This window comes from Chlorocebus sabaeus, chromosome 11, assembly GCF_047675955.1.
Source record: "Chlorocebus sabaeus isolate Y175 chromosome 11, mChlSab1.0.hap1, whole genome shotgun sequence".
NCBI classification, from domain to species: domain Eukaryota; kingdom Metazoa; phylum Chordata; class Mammalia; order Primates; family Cercopithecidae; genus Chlorocebus; species Chlorocebus sabaeus.
The window spans coordinates 56,851,420-56,868,635 of record NC_132914.1 but is presented as its reverse complement, the minus strand read 5'-3'; positions in this window follow the sequence as shown (position 1 = coordinate 56,868,635).

Genomic DNA, 17,216 nt, shown 5'->3' with positions numbered 1-17,216 from the left:
GGATGGCAGGTGGTCGTGAAGTTCTCCAGTGTGCTGCTCAGCAAGCTTTTTTGTGTATTAATGATGAAATCATCCCAATGGCTAAACTTTGATCTTTGGTATAGATTCATATTTGTTTTCTGCTATAGTTTGAATGCATCCTCCAAATTTCACATGTTGGAAACTTAATCTACAAATTTATATGTTCAAGACATTTGGAGGTGGGGTCCTTAGGCGGTAATAGAAATTAGATAAGGTCATAACGACGGGGATACCAAGATGGAACTAGTGGCTCTGTAAGAAGAAGAGAGATAGAAGTTGGTATGCTCTTTCCTTCTTGTCATGCGATGCCTTCTGCTTTGTTATGACATGGTAGGAAAGCCCTCATCAGATGCCACAGTCATGTTCTTGAACTTCCCAGACTTCAGAACTGCAAAAACTGAATGTATTTTCTTTATAAATTACCCTGTCTCAGACATTTGGTTATAGTAACAGAAAATGGACTTCTTATATACTTCATTGACATCTTATTAAACTACACTGAGTCTCTTCACCCATTTGTAAGGAAAAGGTAGAGGATGAGGGGCTCAGAGCCAGGTTTGTACCTCAGGGCTGCCATCTCCCACCTATAGATCAAGCTATGTTTTCCTGTGAGCATGTTTTAAAATGAAGCTGAGTGGTAGGTGCTAAGGGTGGATGACACCTTTTATGATGATTGTAAATATTAAAGGATTAAAGGAATGCCAAATTCTCCATAAAATAAACAAAAACCAAACTGCATACTGTTATTGCTATCATTTTTTAAGAGGTTTTTTTTTAATTCAGTGACAAATGTGTGAGGATATCAAGTAATTAATAAGCATTTTGACAAACATTTTGAACTCAATACACTAAAAAATTTAAAACTTTTAAAGTTTAAACAGCTGATTGTTCCATTCAGAATTAAGATTTTACATACAATATAAGGTAGGATATTCTGAGCTTTTGTAATCTTTTCTTAATCTCTCTTGCATTCTTTTTTTTTTTTTTTTTTTTTTTTCAGACAGAGTTTTTCTCTGTTGCACAGACTGGAGTGCAGTGGTGTAATCTAGGCTCAATGAAACCTCTGCATCCCAAATTCAAGTGATTCCCATGCCTCAGGTCTCCAGAGTATCTGGGATTACAGGCATGCACCACCATGCCCAGGTAATTTTTGTATTATTTAGTAGAGACGGGGTTTCAGCATGTTGGCCAGGCAGGTGTTGTATTTCAATAACTTACTCTTCTTTAATGTACAGGACACTGTTTGGTTATGTACATTTCTCAAGACAAATATCTAGACTATTATAATTCTAGCGAAGTAATTTGGGAGTTATTTCTGATGATTATTTCTTCTTTCTTGATACCCATGTAAAAATTGTTACAAAGGTAAGCTTCCTCATGGAAACTGGGGCAAAAAAATCACCAGATTTTAACATTTTATAAACCATGTAAGTTGGAAATATTTGTTAAATTTAAAAAATCTACTTTGCTTAGCAACGTTTATAATCTGTTTTTCTTCTAACGTGCAGTTTCATTGATGCAGTTTCAATTGCATATTTTCCTATGCTTTTCTAGTTAGTCTTCTTTATCTAGAAATTTAGAAAATCCAAATGTGTATGCTAAAACCCTAGTTAAATAACTACTTAAATTTAACTATTTAAATTTAACAATTAGACATTTAAATTCAAAATTTGATATTTTATTATTGGTGCATAATGCAATTTCCATAAACGACTCAGGTTTCAGAACTTAGAATGTGCTATAATACCAAGTGAAAGGGCCTTCATGCATTCATTCATTTAATTAATAAATATTTTTGAGTATCCATTACATGCCAGAGGTAGATATAATCTATGTCCTCATGGAATTGAGAGCTAGAGGCACAGAAGATTTTACACACATACACACACACACACACACACACACATATACACAATACATAAACACACACATATATATACACATATATATGTATACACATATGTATATGTACAGAAATTCAAATGGACTAATATATGTTTATACATTGAGGACAGAGTAATAAAGCAAAAAATGTGATAGAGAACAATGACGGGGTGGGGAGATACAGAGACAAAGAGTCAGGGAATAACTATCTGAGAAGGCCATATTGAGTTTGAAATAAAAAGATTAGAAGACAGCCAGTCATTCTAGAGGTAGAAGATTCCAAGATGGAAATACAATGTGTGAAGCTTCTAAGACAGAGAAATTCTTGGCAGAAAGGTTGTGACTGAATGGAGCATAATGAGTAAAAGAGAGATTAGAAAAAATAATTTGGAGAAGAAAGAAGGTACCCCCATAAGAAATTAACATCTAATTCTATGAAAACCAGAGATGAAAAAGAGGGTATAATAGTCTGTTCTCACACTGCTATAAAGAACTACTTGAGACTGAATAATTTAAAAGGAAAAGATATTTAACTGACTCACAGTTCTGCGGGCTTAACAGGAAGCATGACTGGAGGCATAAGGAAAATTACAATCATGGTGTAAGGTAAAGGGGAAGAAACACATCTTATCATGGCAGAGCAGGAGAGAGAGAGAGAGCAGAGGGGGAAGTGCCACACACTTTCAAACAACCAGGTATCATGAGAACTCACTCACTATTAAGAGAACAGCAAGGGGGAAGTCTGCCCCCATGATTCAATCACTTCCCATCAGCCTGTTCCCCCAACATGTAGGGATTACAATTTGAGATAAGATTTGGGTATGGACACAGAGTCAAACCATATCATTCCACCTCTGACCCCTTCAAACTCTGTCACTTTCACAGTTCACAATACAATCATTCCTTCCCAACTGTCCCCCAAAGTCTTAACTCATTCCAGCATTAATCCAAAAGTCCAAGTCCAAAGTCTCATCTGTGAAAAGACAAGTTCCTTCCACCTATGAGCTTGTGAAATCAAAAGCAAGTTAGTTAGTTCCAATATACAATGGAGGTACAGGCATTGGATAAATTCTCCTATTCTAAATGGGAGAAATTGGCCAAAACAAAGAGGCTACAGGCCCCATGTAACTCCAAAACCCAACAGGGAAGCCATTAAATCTCAAAGCTCTAAAATAATCTCCTTGACGCCATGTCTTACATCCAGGGCATGCTGATACAAGGGGTGGACTCCCAAGGCCTTGGGCAGTTTGACGCCCTGTGTCTCTGCAGGATACAGCCCACATGGCTGCATTCACAGGCTGGTGTTGAGTTCTAGAGGCTTTTTCAGGTGCACAGTGGAAGCTGTGGGTTGATCTAACATTCTTGGGTCTAGAGGATGATGACCCTCTTCTCCACAGCTCCACTAGGCAGTGCCATAGTGGAGACTGCGTGGGGGCTCCTACCCCCATTTCCCCCCTGTACTGTCCTAGTAGAGGCTCTCCATGAAGGCTCTGCCCCTGCAGCAGACTTCTGTGTGGACATTCAGGCATTTCCAAACATCCTCTGAAATCTAGGCAGAGGTCCCCAAAGCTCAAATCTTGCCATGGCAAGAAGCCATGGCCCAAGCTGTACTTTGGCTTCTTTTAGTTACCGCTGGAGTTGCAGCAGCTGGGATGCAGGGCACTATGTTCCAAGGCTGCATAGAGCAGCAAGGACCTGGGCCTAGACCAAAAAACCATATTTCCCTCCTAGACCTCCAGGCCTGTGATGGGGGAGGGGCTGTTGCAATGATCTCTGAAATGTCCTGGGAACCTTTTCCTCTATTGTCTTGGCTATTAACATTTGGCTTCTCTTTACTTGGGCAAATTTTTGCAGCCAGCTTGAATTTCTCTTCAGAAAATGGGTTTTTCTTTTATACCACATTGTCAGTCTTCAAATTTTCTAAACTTTTATGCTCTGCTTCTCTTTTACATATAAGTTCCAATTTCAGACCATTTCTTGGCTCACACATATGAAAGTATGCTTTTAGAAACAGCCAGGTCACTTCTTCAATGCTTTGCTGTTTAAAAATTTCTCCCACCAGATACCCTAAATCATCTCTGTGAAGTTCAAGATTCCACAGATCTCTAGGGCAGAGACAAAATGCTATCAGTCTCTTTGGCAAAGCATAACAAGAGTGACTTTCACTCACTATCACAAGAATAGCAAGGGAGAAGTCGGCCTCCATAATTAAATCACTTCCCACCAGGCCCCTCTCCTGACAAGTGGGATTACAATTTCAGATGAAATTTGTGTGGGGACACAGAGCCAAATCTTATCAGAAGGAGGTACATAGTTTTATCCACCAAGTGTGTTCCCCATCACATTTATTTCTCATTTATTCTTCAAAATAATCTTTTGGGAAACTTGTTATTTCTCTAAATTTATAGATGAGAAAAATGAGATTTACTTGCTGTACACTTAACAAATGAAATTGCCAAGATTCAGACCTTCATGTGCTTGCGTGCAAATGCATGATTCAGTTTTACTGTAGCCCACTACCTATCAGTGGATATAAATATTGAGCTGGGCCATAAAATGTAATCCTATCACCACCACTATCTCAGAGCATTGGGGTAGTATTTTGTTTTGATTATGACTATTTATGATACTTCATTATAATTTGTTATAAATATGTGTGTGCATCTCACTAATTTATGAGTTTACTGAATTCACAGATTCCAACTTACTCATTTTTACATTAGTCATAACTAGATTTGGTTCTTGAAAACATTTGGTAATCAACAAATATTAATTGAATGAATGGATGGATTAACCAATGAATAAATGAAAAGTATGATGTTCTCTAGGTAATTAGCATCATGCTAATTAACAAAAGTTTCTCATAATGTCATTTTCTTTAAAGGAGTAAATGCTCTTTGGGGACCTTATTTGAAGTACCTTGATACCATGTTATAATACTCCTGTGTCTTTATACTATTTACAAAGGCAGATTATCATATGAGGTATTACTTCTTAAAGATTAGTGTATGTAAGAGGCAAATTATTTGCAGTTCTTATTTTTCTTTGTTTGGTACAGTGCTAAGATAATTTTGTAAAACTACCTTTTCCATACCTTAACTTAATATCAAAAACTTTCCATCATAGTTTTAAATAGTTGTAAAGGGCACAACCTCTGAAATATGTAAATCTGAGCATTTTAGAAAAATCTGTTTAGTCATTATTTTACTATAATAAATGGAATATAAATATCATGCTGATTTGATATGTAATATTATGTACTTAAAGGGATACATAAAAAAAATTCAATAGCTGGAGAATTAATACCATTCTATTTTCTCTTTAAAATAATATTTTAATTATTTTTACACCAGAGAATTCAATCCTAATTTATATATCTAATGATCAACAGTTTTAATGATCATGTTATAGTTATAGATATAAACATTATATATTTAACCATATATTAAATATATAAAGTATATAATTATTAAATATGTAAGTTAAAATTAGTTTTTAAAAACAACCTCTGACCTTAACATTCTGTGTCTTAATTTTTCTTCCAGACTGAGTAATCATTAGGATTATTAGTATATGTTTTATCGCAAGATTACAAGCACATTTTAAACTTTGATAACAATAATTTAGCATAAAGTAAAATTTTATTGAAAATTTATTTATTAAGGAAATGAATGATTCTTTCTCTGAGCTAGATCCTGTATCCGATGAAGAATATTACTTGTGATGATAATGAGACAGATTTTAACACTAATCTATTCCTATTTTAAAAAATTAACCACTGAGAAACTTGTTCACATAATTAGATGGGATTTGAAGAAAATTTTATAATAACAATCTAACACGACTCTGAATTCTTTTGGAGTTATATGCCCAAAATTTCCCATCATCAAAGATTATATTTAATGATCTTCAAGTTGACAACTCAATTGAGTTCTCTTATAATTAGATTGAAAGAAAATAATTAGAAACCACCATACTTGCAGAAGGATTTATTTTCTAGTCATTATTGACATTTACCTTCTCAAAATCTACATCAATGGTTTTAATTCTCTTTTTGTATTTGGCACTGTGGAGGATTTCACATGCTGGAGACAATGCACAATTGTCAGATTCACAACGGGTGAGGTCAGGCTTTTCTTTTGTGAAATAAAAGAAGCCACAGTACTGGAAGAGATGTGATCAACAACAACAGCAGAACAGGAAGACCTAAGTACATTCTCAGGCAGATCACTTTTATAAATGGCCCTTGTGTTTTTTGGGAAATTTACTCTCTTAGAACTCTCTGAGCCCCCACACTTCCTTGGAAAAAATATTCGTGTGTCCCTAGAGATACGTATACCTTGTTTGTAAAGCTGATATCCTAGGATAGTTACCAAAAAATTAAGATGTTGCCTCACTCCTGTAATCCCAGCACTTTGAGAGGCTGAGACAGGAGAATCCCTTGAGTCCTGGAGTTTGAGATCAGCCTGGGTAACTCGGGGAGACCCTATCTTTACATAAAATTTAGAAATTAGATATGGTTGTCCTTGCCTGTGGTCCCAGCTACTCAGGAGACTGAGATGAGAGGATCCCTTAAGCCAGGGAGGTTGAGGCTGCAGTGAGCACTGATTATGCCATTGCACTCCAGCCTGGGTGACAGAGGAAGACTCTGTCTCAAAAAAAAAAAAAAAAAAAAAAAAGAAGAAGAAGAAACAAACAAACAAACAAAAAAATCTGAAACTTAACTTCAGAGATTGTAACTCCATAGATCTATTATGGAGCCAGGAATCTCCTCTTTTTTTTCAAACAAATTCGCTGTAGATTATTCTGAGGAAAGTTATCCATAAGCTGCTTTCTGGAAAACATTTGAATAGAGAAGGGAAATGTTTACATAATAATGATAGCTAACAGTTATTGATTACTTACTTGGTTCCAAAAACTATTATGCTGAAAGTATTTATTAATGACATCCTCATAACACTCTATAATGTGGGCATTATTATTATTTCTATTTTACTTTTGGGGAAATTGAGTTACTGAGGAGTTTAATCACTTGTGTAAGATCATACAGAATAGAGAAATCAGAGGAAACATGAGAAAACATGATTGGAGAAGAGTCAAGTCTTGGATAGCCTGGAATTTCAGGCTGAGAAATAAAGATGTTGTTGAGAAGGCCATGGGAATCTATGGAACTATTTCATAAATCACACGCTCAATTTATAATTCTATAATTATAAATTAGGTCTTGGGTAGGGCCTAAAATTCTGTATTTCTAACAAATTCTCAGATAATTTTAATATTGCTGGTTCATGGGTCATGGTTTAAGTGGCAAGGAACTAGGACTGTGTGGTTCAATATGGCAAACACTAACCACATGTGGTTTTTAAATTTAAATTTAAAATAATTAAGATTAAATAAAATTAAAATTTTGGTTTTTAGTGACAAGAGCCACATATCAAGAGCACAATAGCTACAGCAGAGATATATAGAATATTTTCACCACTGAAGAAAGTAATAGCAGACAGTGTTGCATTAGAAGAATATTGAAATAGTTTAGGGAGAAAAAACATTGAAACATTGATCAAAGGGAACAGCAATGGGAACAAATATTGATAGAAGATAAACAGACTCAAGACTGTTGTTTATGGGAGAAAGTGGGGAAGCAATGCTGACTCCCAGGTTTTTGAACTACATAGAAAAAATAGGAAACAACATAGAAGGAGCAAGTTAGGAGCTAATGAATTCTATCTGAAATATATTGAATATCAGTGCCTGCAAAACATCCAGATTTACATGTACATTGGAGTTCATTGTTTGGTATACATTTAGGAGACAGAGTTTATTGAGTTTAAAATATATTAATTTGAGCATTCTCATTTAGTTAATAACTCATACTTTGAGGATTCATGGACTTATTAAGAAGCCATTATGATAAAATATTTGGGTCTTCCTTTGTTGCCAGCGTAGTGGAGGGCAGGGAATGAACACATTACAAAATTTTTATATTGAGGTAAGGTTCACATAAGATACAATTAACCATTGTATAGTGTTTAGTTCAGTGGCATTTAGTGAATTCACCATGTTTTGCAATCACCACCGCTCTCTAATTTCATAACTTTTATGTCACACAAGAACACCTTATACTCATCAAGTAATCACTCTCACTTCTCCCTCTTCATAGCACCTGGTGACCACTATACTGCTTTCTGTCTTTATGGACTTGCTTACTTTACATATTTCATATAAATGAAATCTTAAAGTATTTCACTTTCATTGAACATGTTTTTGAGGTTCATCCCAGTTGTAGCATGTATCAGTAATTATTCTCTTTTTTTCTTTATTTCTTCTAAAAAAAAATGTGATACATGTGCAGAACGTGCAGGTTTGTTACATAGGTGTAGTGCCATGGTGGTTTGCTGAACCTCACTTCCCACTTCCTAACAGACCCTGCTGTGTGTTTCCCTTTCTGTGTCCACGTGGTCTCACGTTCAACTCACACTTAGGAGTGAGAACATGTGGTGTTTGGTTTTCTGTTCCTGTGTTAGTTGGCTGAGGATGATGGCTGTCAGCTTCATCCATGTGCATACAAAGGACATAATCTCATTTCTTTTTATGGCTGCATAGTATTCGATGGTGTATATCTATCACATTTTCTTTATTCAGCCTATCATTGATGGGCATTAGGGTTGGTTTAGTGTCTTTGTTATTGTAAATAGTGCTGCAATAAACATATATGTGCATGTGTCTTTATAGTAGAATGATTTATATTCCTCTGAGTATATACCCAGTAAAGGGATTGCTGGGTCAAATGATATTTCTGGTTCTAGATCCTTGAGGAATCGCTACTCCATCTTCCACAATAGTTGAACTAACTTACATTCCCACCAGCAGTGTAAAGGTGTTTTTATTTCTCCAAAGCCTCCCCAACATCTATTGCTTTCTGACTTTTTAATAATCGCCATTCTGACTGGCATTAGATGGTGTCTCATTGTGGTTTTGATTTGCATTTCTCTGCTGATCAGTGATGTTGAGCTTTCTTTCATAAGTTCGTTGGTTGAGTATTTGTCTTCTTTTGAGAAGTGTCTGTTCATATCCTTTACCTCCCCACCCCCCGCTTTCTTTTTTTTTTGAAAGGGAGCTTCACTCTTGTTGCCCAGGCTGGAGTGCAATGGTTCAATCTCGGCTCATGGAAAACTCCACCTCTTGGGTTCAAGTGATTCTCCTTCATCACCCTCCCTAGTAGCTGGAATTACAGACATGCACCACCATACCCGGCTAATTTTGTATTTTTAGTAGAGACGGTATTTCTCCATGTTGGTCAGGTTGGTCCTTTACCCACTTTTTGATGGGGTTGTTTGTTTTATTATTGTAAATATGTTTAAACTCATTGTAAATTCTGGATATTAGACCTTTGTCAGATTGCAAAAATTTGCTCCCTTTCTGTAGGTTGCCCATTCACTCTGATGCTAGTTTCTTTTGCTATGCAGAAGCTCTTTAGTTTAATTAGATTCCATTTGTCAACTGTGGCTTTCGTTGCAATTGCTTTTGGCCTTTTTGTCGTGAAATCTTTGTCTATGCCTATATCCTAAATGGTATTGCCTAGGTTTTCATATAGGGCTTTTGTGGTTTTGGGTTTTACATTTAAGCCTTTAATCCATCTTGAGTTAATTTTTGTATGAGGTGTAAGGAAGGGGTCCAGTTTCAGTTTTCAACATATGGCTTTCCAGTTTTCCCAGCACCATTTACTGAATGGGAGATCCTTTTCCCATTGCTTATTTTTGTTAGGATTGTTGAAGATCAGATGGTTGTAGATGTGTGGTGTTATTTCTGAAGTTTTTTTTTTTTCTGCTCCATTCATCTATATATCTGTTTTGGTACGAGTACCATACTGTTTTGGTTCCTGTACCCTTGTAGTATATTTTGAAGTCAGGTTGCACGATGCCTCCTGTTTTGTTCTTTCTGTGGAGGATTGTCTTAGCTACATGGGATCTTCTTTGATTTCATATGAAATTTAAGCTTTTTTTCTAGTTCTGTGAAGAGTGTCAATGGTAGTTTGATGGGAATAGCATTGAATCTATAAATTACTTTGGCAATATGGCCATTTTCACAATATTGATTCTTCCTATCCATGAGAATGGAATGTTTTCCCATTTGTTTCTGCCATCTCTTATTGTCTTGAGCAGTGGTTTGTAGTTCCCCTTGAAGAGGTCCTTCACATCTTTTGTTAGTTGTGTTCCTAGGTATTTTATTCTCTTTGTAGCAACTGTGAATGGGAGTTCATTTATGATTGGGATCTCTGCTTCCCTACTGTTGGTGTAAAGGAATGCTTGTGATTTTTGCACGTTTATTTTGTGTCCTGAGATTTTGCTGAAGTTGCTTATCAGTTCAAGAAGGTTTTGGGCTGAGATGATGGGGTTTTCTAAATATAAAATCACGTCATCTGCAAACAGAGACAGCTCGACTTCCTCTTTCCTATTTGAATACTTTTTATTTCTTTCTCTTGCCTGATTGTCTTGGCCAGAACTTTCAATATTACATTGCATAGGAGTGGTTAGAGAGAGCATCCTTGTCTTGCACAGGTGTTCAAAGGGAGTGCTTCCAGGTTTTCCCTATTCAATGTGATATTGACTGTGGGTTTGTCATAAATAGCTCTTATTATTTTGAGATATGTTCTTTTTTGAGGCAGTGTCTCGCTCTGTCACCCAGGCTGGAGTGCAGTGGCACCATCTCGGCTCACTGCAACCTCCGCCTCCCGGGTTCAAGAGTTTCTCCTACCTCAGCCTCCCGAGTAGCTGGGATTACAGGCATCCACCACAATGCCTGGCTCATTTTTTTGTATTTTTAGTAGAGATGGAGTTTCACCATGTTGGCCAGTCTGGTCTCAAACTCCTGACATCAGGTGATCTGTCCACCTCAGCCTCCCAAAGTGCTGGGGTTGCAGAAGTCAGTCACTGCACCTGGCCTATTTTGAGATATGTTCTATACCCAGTTTATTGAGAGATTTTAACATGAAAGGATGTTGAATTTTATCAAAGGCCTTTTCTGCATCTATTGAGATAATTGTGTGTTTTTTTTCTTTGGTTCTGTTTATGTGATGGATTACATCTATTGATTTGTGTATGTTGAGCTAGCCTTGCATCTCCAGGATGAAACCGACTTGATCGTTGTAGATAAGTTTTTTGATATGCTGTTAGATCCAGTTTGCCAGTATTTTATTGAGGACTGCATGGATGTTCATCCAGGATATTGGCCTGAAGTTTTCTTGTTTTGTTGTGTCTCTTGCCTGTTTTGGTATTGGAATGATGCTGGTCTCATAAAATGAGTCAGGGAGGAGTTCCTCCTTTTCAATTGTTTGGAATAGTTTCAGAAGGAATGTTACCAGCTCCTCTTTGTATTTCTGGTAGAATTCGGCTGTGAATCTGTCTGGTCCTGGGCTTCTTTTAATTGGTAGGCTATTAATTACTGTCTCAATTTCAGAGCTTTTTATTGGTTTATTCAGGAATTCAACTTCTTCCTGGTTTAATCTTTGTAAGGAGTATGCATCCAATAATTTATCCATTTCTTGTAGATTTTCTAGCTTATTTGCGTAGAATTGTTTATAGTATTCTCTGATGGTAGGTTGTATCTTTGGCATCAGTGGTGATATTCTCCTTTTTTAAAAAATTGTGTTTATTTGATTCTTCTCTTTCTTCTTTATTTGTCTAGCTATTTTGTTAATTTTTTCGAAAAACCAGCTCCTGTATTTGTTGGTTTTTTGGAGAGTTTTACATTTCTCGATCTCCTTCAATTCTTCTCTGATCTTAGTTTTTTCTTGTCTTCTGCTAACTTTTAAATTTGTTTGTACTTGCCTTTCTAGCTATTTTAATTGTGATGTTAGGGTGTCAATTTCAGATCTTTCTGGCTTTGTTTGTTTGTTTGTTTGTTTCACTATGTAGGCACTTAGTGCTATAAATTTCCTTCTTAATACTGCTTTAGCTGTGTACCAGAGATTCTGGTATGTTGTCTCTTTGTTCTCAATGGTTTCAAAGAACTTCTTGATTTCTGTCTTAATTTCATTATTTAACCAAGGGTCATTGAAAACCAGGTTGTTCTATTTCCATGAAATTGTGTCATTCTGAGTGAGTTTGTTAATCTGAGTTCTAATTTTATTGCACTGTGACCTGAGAGACTGTTACAATTTCAGCTCTTTTGCATTTGCTGAGTAGTGTTTTACTTCCAATTATGTGGTTGATTTTAGAATAAGTGCCATATGGCACCGAGAAGAATGTATATTCTGTTGATCTTGGGTAGAGAGCTCTGTAGACGTCTACTAGGTCCACTTGATCCAGAACTGGGTTCAAGTTCTGAATATCCTTATTAATTTTCTATCTCATTGATATGTCTAATACTATCTCATTAATATGTCTAATACTGATACTGATAGTGGGTGTTAAAGTCTCCTGGTATTATTGTATGGGAGTCTAAGTCTCTTTGTAGGTCTCTAAGGACTTTTTTTATGAATCTGGGTGCCCCAATATTGGGTGTGTATGTTTTCAGAATAGTTAGCTCTTCTAGTTTAATTTTTCCCTTTACCATTATATAATGCCCTTCTTTGTCTTTTTTTTTTTTTTTTTTTTTTTTTTTAGTCTTTGTTGATTTAAAGTCTGTTTTGTCAGAGACTAGGATGGCAACCCCTCCTTTTTTTTTTTTTTTTTTTTTTTTTTTTTTTTTTTTTTTTTTTCCTTTCCATTTGCTTGGTAAATTTTCCTCCATTCCTTTATTTTATTTTGAGCCTGTGTGTGTCTCTGCACATGAGATGGGTCTCCTGAATGCAGAACACCAACGGGTCTGGAATCCTTATCCAATTTGCCAGTCTGTGTCTTTTAATTGGGGCATTTAGTCAATTTACATTTAAGGTAAGTATTGTTATATGTGAATTTGATCTTGCCTTCATGATGCTATTTGGTTATTTTGCACACTAGTTGATGCAGTTTCTTCATAGTGTCATTGGTCTTTATATTGTGGTGTGTTTTTGCAGTGGCTGGTACCGATTTTTCCTTTTCATAGTTAGTTCTTCTTTCAGGAACTCTTGCAGGGCAGGTCTGGTGGTAATGAAATCCCTCAGCATCTGCTTGTCTGGAAAGGACTTTTTTTCTCCTTTGCTTATGAAGCTCAGTTTGGCTGGATATGAAATTCTGGACTGAAAATTCTTTTCTTCAAGAATGTTGAATATTAGCCCCCAACCTCTTCTGGCTTGTAGAGTTTCAGTTGAGATGTCTGCTATTCATCTGATGGGCTTCCCTTTGTATGGGGACCTGGCCTGTCTCTCTGGCTTCCCTGAACAGTTTTTCCTTCATTTTGACCTTGAAGAATCAGGTGACTATGTGTCTTGGTTCAATCTTCTTGTGGAATATCTTAATGGTGTTCTCTGTATTTCCTGAATTTGCTTATTGGCCTGTCTTGCTATATTGGGGAAGTTCTCATGGATAATATTCTGAAGTGTGTTTTCTAGCATGTTTCCATTGTCCCCATCTCCTTCTGGTACTCCAATCAGTCATAAGTTTGGTTTTGTTATGAAGTCCCATCTTTCTTGGAGGCTTTGTTCATTCGTTTTCATTCTTTTTTCTCTATTCTAGCCTGCATGTCTTATTTCAGTCAGGTGGTCTTTAAACTCTGGTATTCTTTCTTCTGCTTGGTCTATTTGTATGTTAATGCTTGTTTATGCTTCACAAAGTTCTCATGCTGTGTTTTTCAGCTCCAACAGGTCATTTATGTTCCTTTCTATACTGGTTATTCTAGTTAGCAATTCCTCTAACCTTTTATCAAGAGTCTTATTTTCTTTGCATTGGGTTAAAACATACTTCTTTAGCTCATTGTAGTTTTTTATTACCCATCTTCTGAAGCCTACTGACAGAAGTATCTGTCAATTCATTCATTTGATCCTCCGTCTAGTTTTGTGTCCTTGATGGAGAGATGTTGTGATCATTTGAAAGAGATAAGGCACTCTGGCCTTGGGTTTTCAGCATTTTTTCATTGATTTTTTCTCATCTTGATGAGCTTGTCTAGTTTCAGTCTTTGAGGCGGCTGACCCTTTGATGGAGTTTTTGTGTGGGCCCTTTTATTCTTGTTGTTGTTGATGCTGTTGTTGTCACTTTCTGCTTATTTTTCTTTCAATAGTCAGGTCCCTCTTCTGCAGGGCTGCTGCAGGTTTCTGGGGGTTCACTTCAGGTCCTATTCATCTGATTTACTCCCATGCCTGGAGATGTCACTCAAAGAACCTGGAGAGCAGCAAAGTTGGGTTCCTGCTCCTTCTTCTGGGATCCCTGACCTGGATGGGCACCAATCTATTGCAGGATTCAGGAGGATGAAAGAGACCTCGAGTTGAAATAGGATAATCTTTATTAAGTGTACTCGGGCCCAACTCACGTCTGAAAGACTGAGCCTGGAACAAAGACAGCACTTGACTTTTATACATACTTCACAAAAGCGGGGGGGCTAGATTGAAGCAAGCTTACAGTGGAATGAAAGTAGGGATACAGAGGCAGGACAAAGACAGGACTGCACATGACCGTTGGCAAGCATCCCAGATGTTCGTTATCTAGGTTTGCCTGGGCATGGGCTTATCCTATAACCTTTACTATGTTGCCCAGGCAGTTGTAGTTCAGGCCTACTGAGACCTTTCATGACCTTCGTTGTACATCTTAGATAAAACAGAATACTTGAAGTCACTAGTTACAGAGAACAAGAATCTATAAACTCATTCCATAAAACAGAAATATTTCTTTTTCTTTTCCCTATGTTGAGGGATTGCTGGGAGAGTCTCCAGAGCACATTAGATAATATTATCAAGGCTTTTCCTGAGTCTGGCTTGTGCCTATTGCTGCCTCTAGGACAAGTCGTCCTAATACAGGAAAACTTAATTTTTTCTTTTTAATTTTTTTTTTTTTAATTTCCCACCTCAAACCTGATCCCAGTGGAATCGCTCCTATATTGGGTACCTGACAACCCCTGTTGGAGGGTCTCACCAAGTTGGGTGGTGTGGGGAACAAGACCCATTTAATGAAGCACTTTGTCTCTTGGCAGAGAGGGTGTGTTTTGCTGGGGGGAAACCCACTCGTCTGGGTTGCCCAGATTCCTCAGAACGGCCAGGAGGAGAGGTTAAGTCTGCTGGCCCACAGAGACTGTGGCCACCCCTCCCCCTAGGGACTCAGGCCCAGAGAGATCTGAATTCTGTCCCTGAGCCTCTGGCTGGAGTTACTGGAGATCCTGCAGGGAAGCCTCACCCACTGCAGAAGGATGGGTCAGGTTTAGATTTGAAGAGGCATTCTGGTCACAGACTGCCACAACCAGTGTGGTGTTGGGCTGTGGGGAGAGTCTTGGGACCAAGCCGTCCAGCCTCCCTGGCTCCAGCAGGGGAAAAGCACAGCTTGAAACTATAGAAATGGGTGCCACCCTTACCCCGCCCAGGGAGCTTAGCATGTAAGGCAGTTGCAAGTCCCAGTGCTTGCTGCTGCCCCTCCCTCAAAAAGTTCAAAAGGCTTAGAAAGCAGGCAGCTGCAGCTAGTGCTGGTTGCCCCTTCCTCTAAGGAGTTCAGTAGGTTTAACAGATTCCAGTTGAGATTGTAAGAATCTGCACCCTCTGGGATGCTAGGCCCCAGTGGCATGAGTTTGCGAGTGGGGTCTTCCAATCTGTGGGTTTCACAGTTCCATGGAAAAAAGAGTTTCCCTGGCTGGGTAGCATACTCACTCACCGCCTCTCTTGGCTGGAGAGGAGGGGTTCTCCTTCCCCATGTGGCTCTCCAGTGGACTGCTCCACCATACTGCTTTTGCTTCTCTCCAACAGGTCACACCAGTCTTCTAGTCAATTTTGATGAGAGAACCTCGATAGCTTGGTTGCCAGTGAAGGATTCATATGCTTATTATGTTTTTTTCAATGGGCACCTCTGAACACCTGTGCTTCTAGTTGGTCTTTTTGGCCCTACTCCCTCAATTCATTATTTTTAAGGGATAAATAATACTTCATTATATGTCTATACCACAATTTGTTTTTGCATTAAAGCTCTAAGGATTCATGGGTCTTCCCCTTTCAAAGATGATTCATTGACTCCCCAACAGTCAATGCAGGGGCTTTCAAGGGCTCATTATTCACAGATTATGGATCCAAGCATAACTGTGACCGTAGGTAAGCTCAGATAGTGTAACTATAGCAGGACAAGCCACAGACAAAACCCCTCAGACACCGAGTTAAAGAAGGAAGGGCTTTATTTGACTGGGAGCATCAGCAAGACTCATGTTTCAAAAAAACCGAGCTCCCCGAGTGAGCAATTCCTGTCCCTCTTAAGGGCTTACAACTCTAAGGGTGTGTGCGTGAGAGGGTAGTGATCGATTGAGCAAGTAGGGGATACGTGACTGGGGGCTGCATGCACCGGTAGTTAGAATGGAACAAAACAGGACAGGGATTTTCACAGTGCTTTTCCATACAATGTCTGCAATCTATAGATAACATAACCCATTAGATCAGAGCTTGATCTTTAACTACAAGGCCCAGGGTGTGGCACTGGGTTGTCTTCCTGCAGATTTTATTTCTGCCTTTTAATTTGTACTTCTTTTTTTCTTGGAGGCAGAAATTGGGCATCAGACAACATGAGGGGTGGTCTACTCCCTTATTCCAATGACAGTGAAAGAAGAGGCCAAGGGCAGAATGCTGGAGAACACTATTATATAAGACAGTGGAAGAGAAGAGAAGCATAAATAGATACTAAAAGGATTGTTCAGAGAGAATGATAGTCAATGCAGGACTTAAGAAAAGGAATAGTATGAACCATAGTGTCACATGCTAGAGTGGTAAAGAAAGAAAAAAGTACAAAATTTTACACTCAATTTAGCAAAAAAAAAGAGATTGTTATTGAAAATTATTTCATTGGAGTCATAAAGATGAGGCTATATGGATAAAGATAGAAGCTAGACTGCAGTATTTTGAGGGATAAATGCAGGCAAGAAGAAAATGTGGAGAGTGGAGAAAACTTTTTCAAGAGACAACTGTGAAGCAGAAAGAGGCTTGTTGCTTTGTTGCTGAAGGAAGTTGATGATGTAAAAGCATTTTTGAAGACATGATCATAGAACATTTTTGTATTTTTAAGAAAAAATATATGAAGAGATTAATGATAAGGGGGAAAAAGCTGATGAATAAACAACTCAAGAAAATAGAAAGGCAGAAACTTCAGGGATCAGCAGAGGAAATAGCCATAGATGGAAGGACACATCTTCGTTCCACTGAAATTGGAAGGGGAAATAGCTAAGAACTGAAAGACTGACATACTTACTGAAGAGGATAATAAGCATGAGGCTGAGGG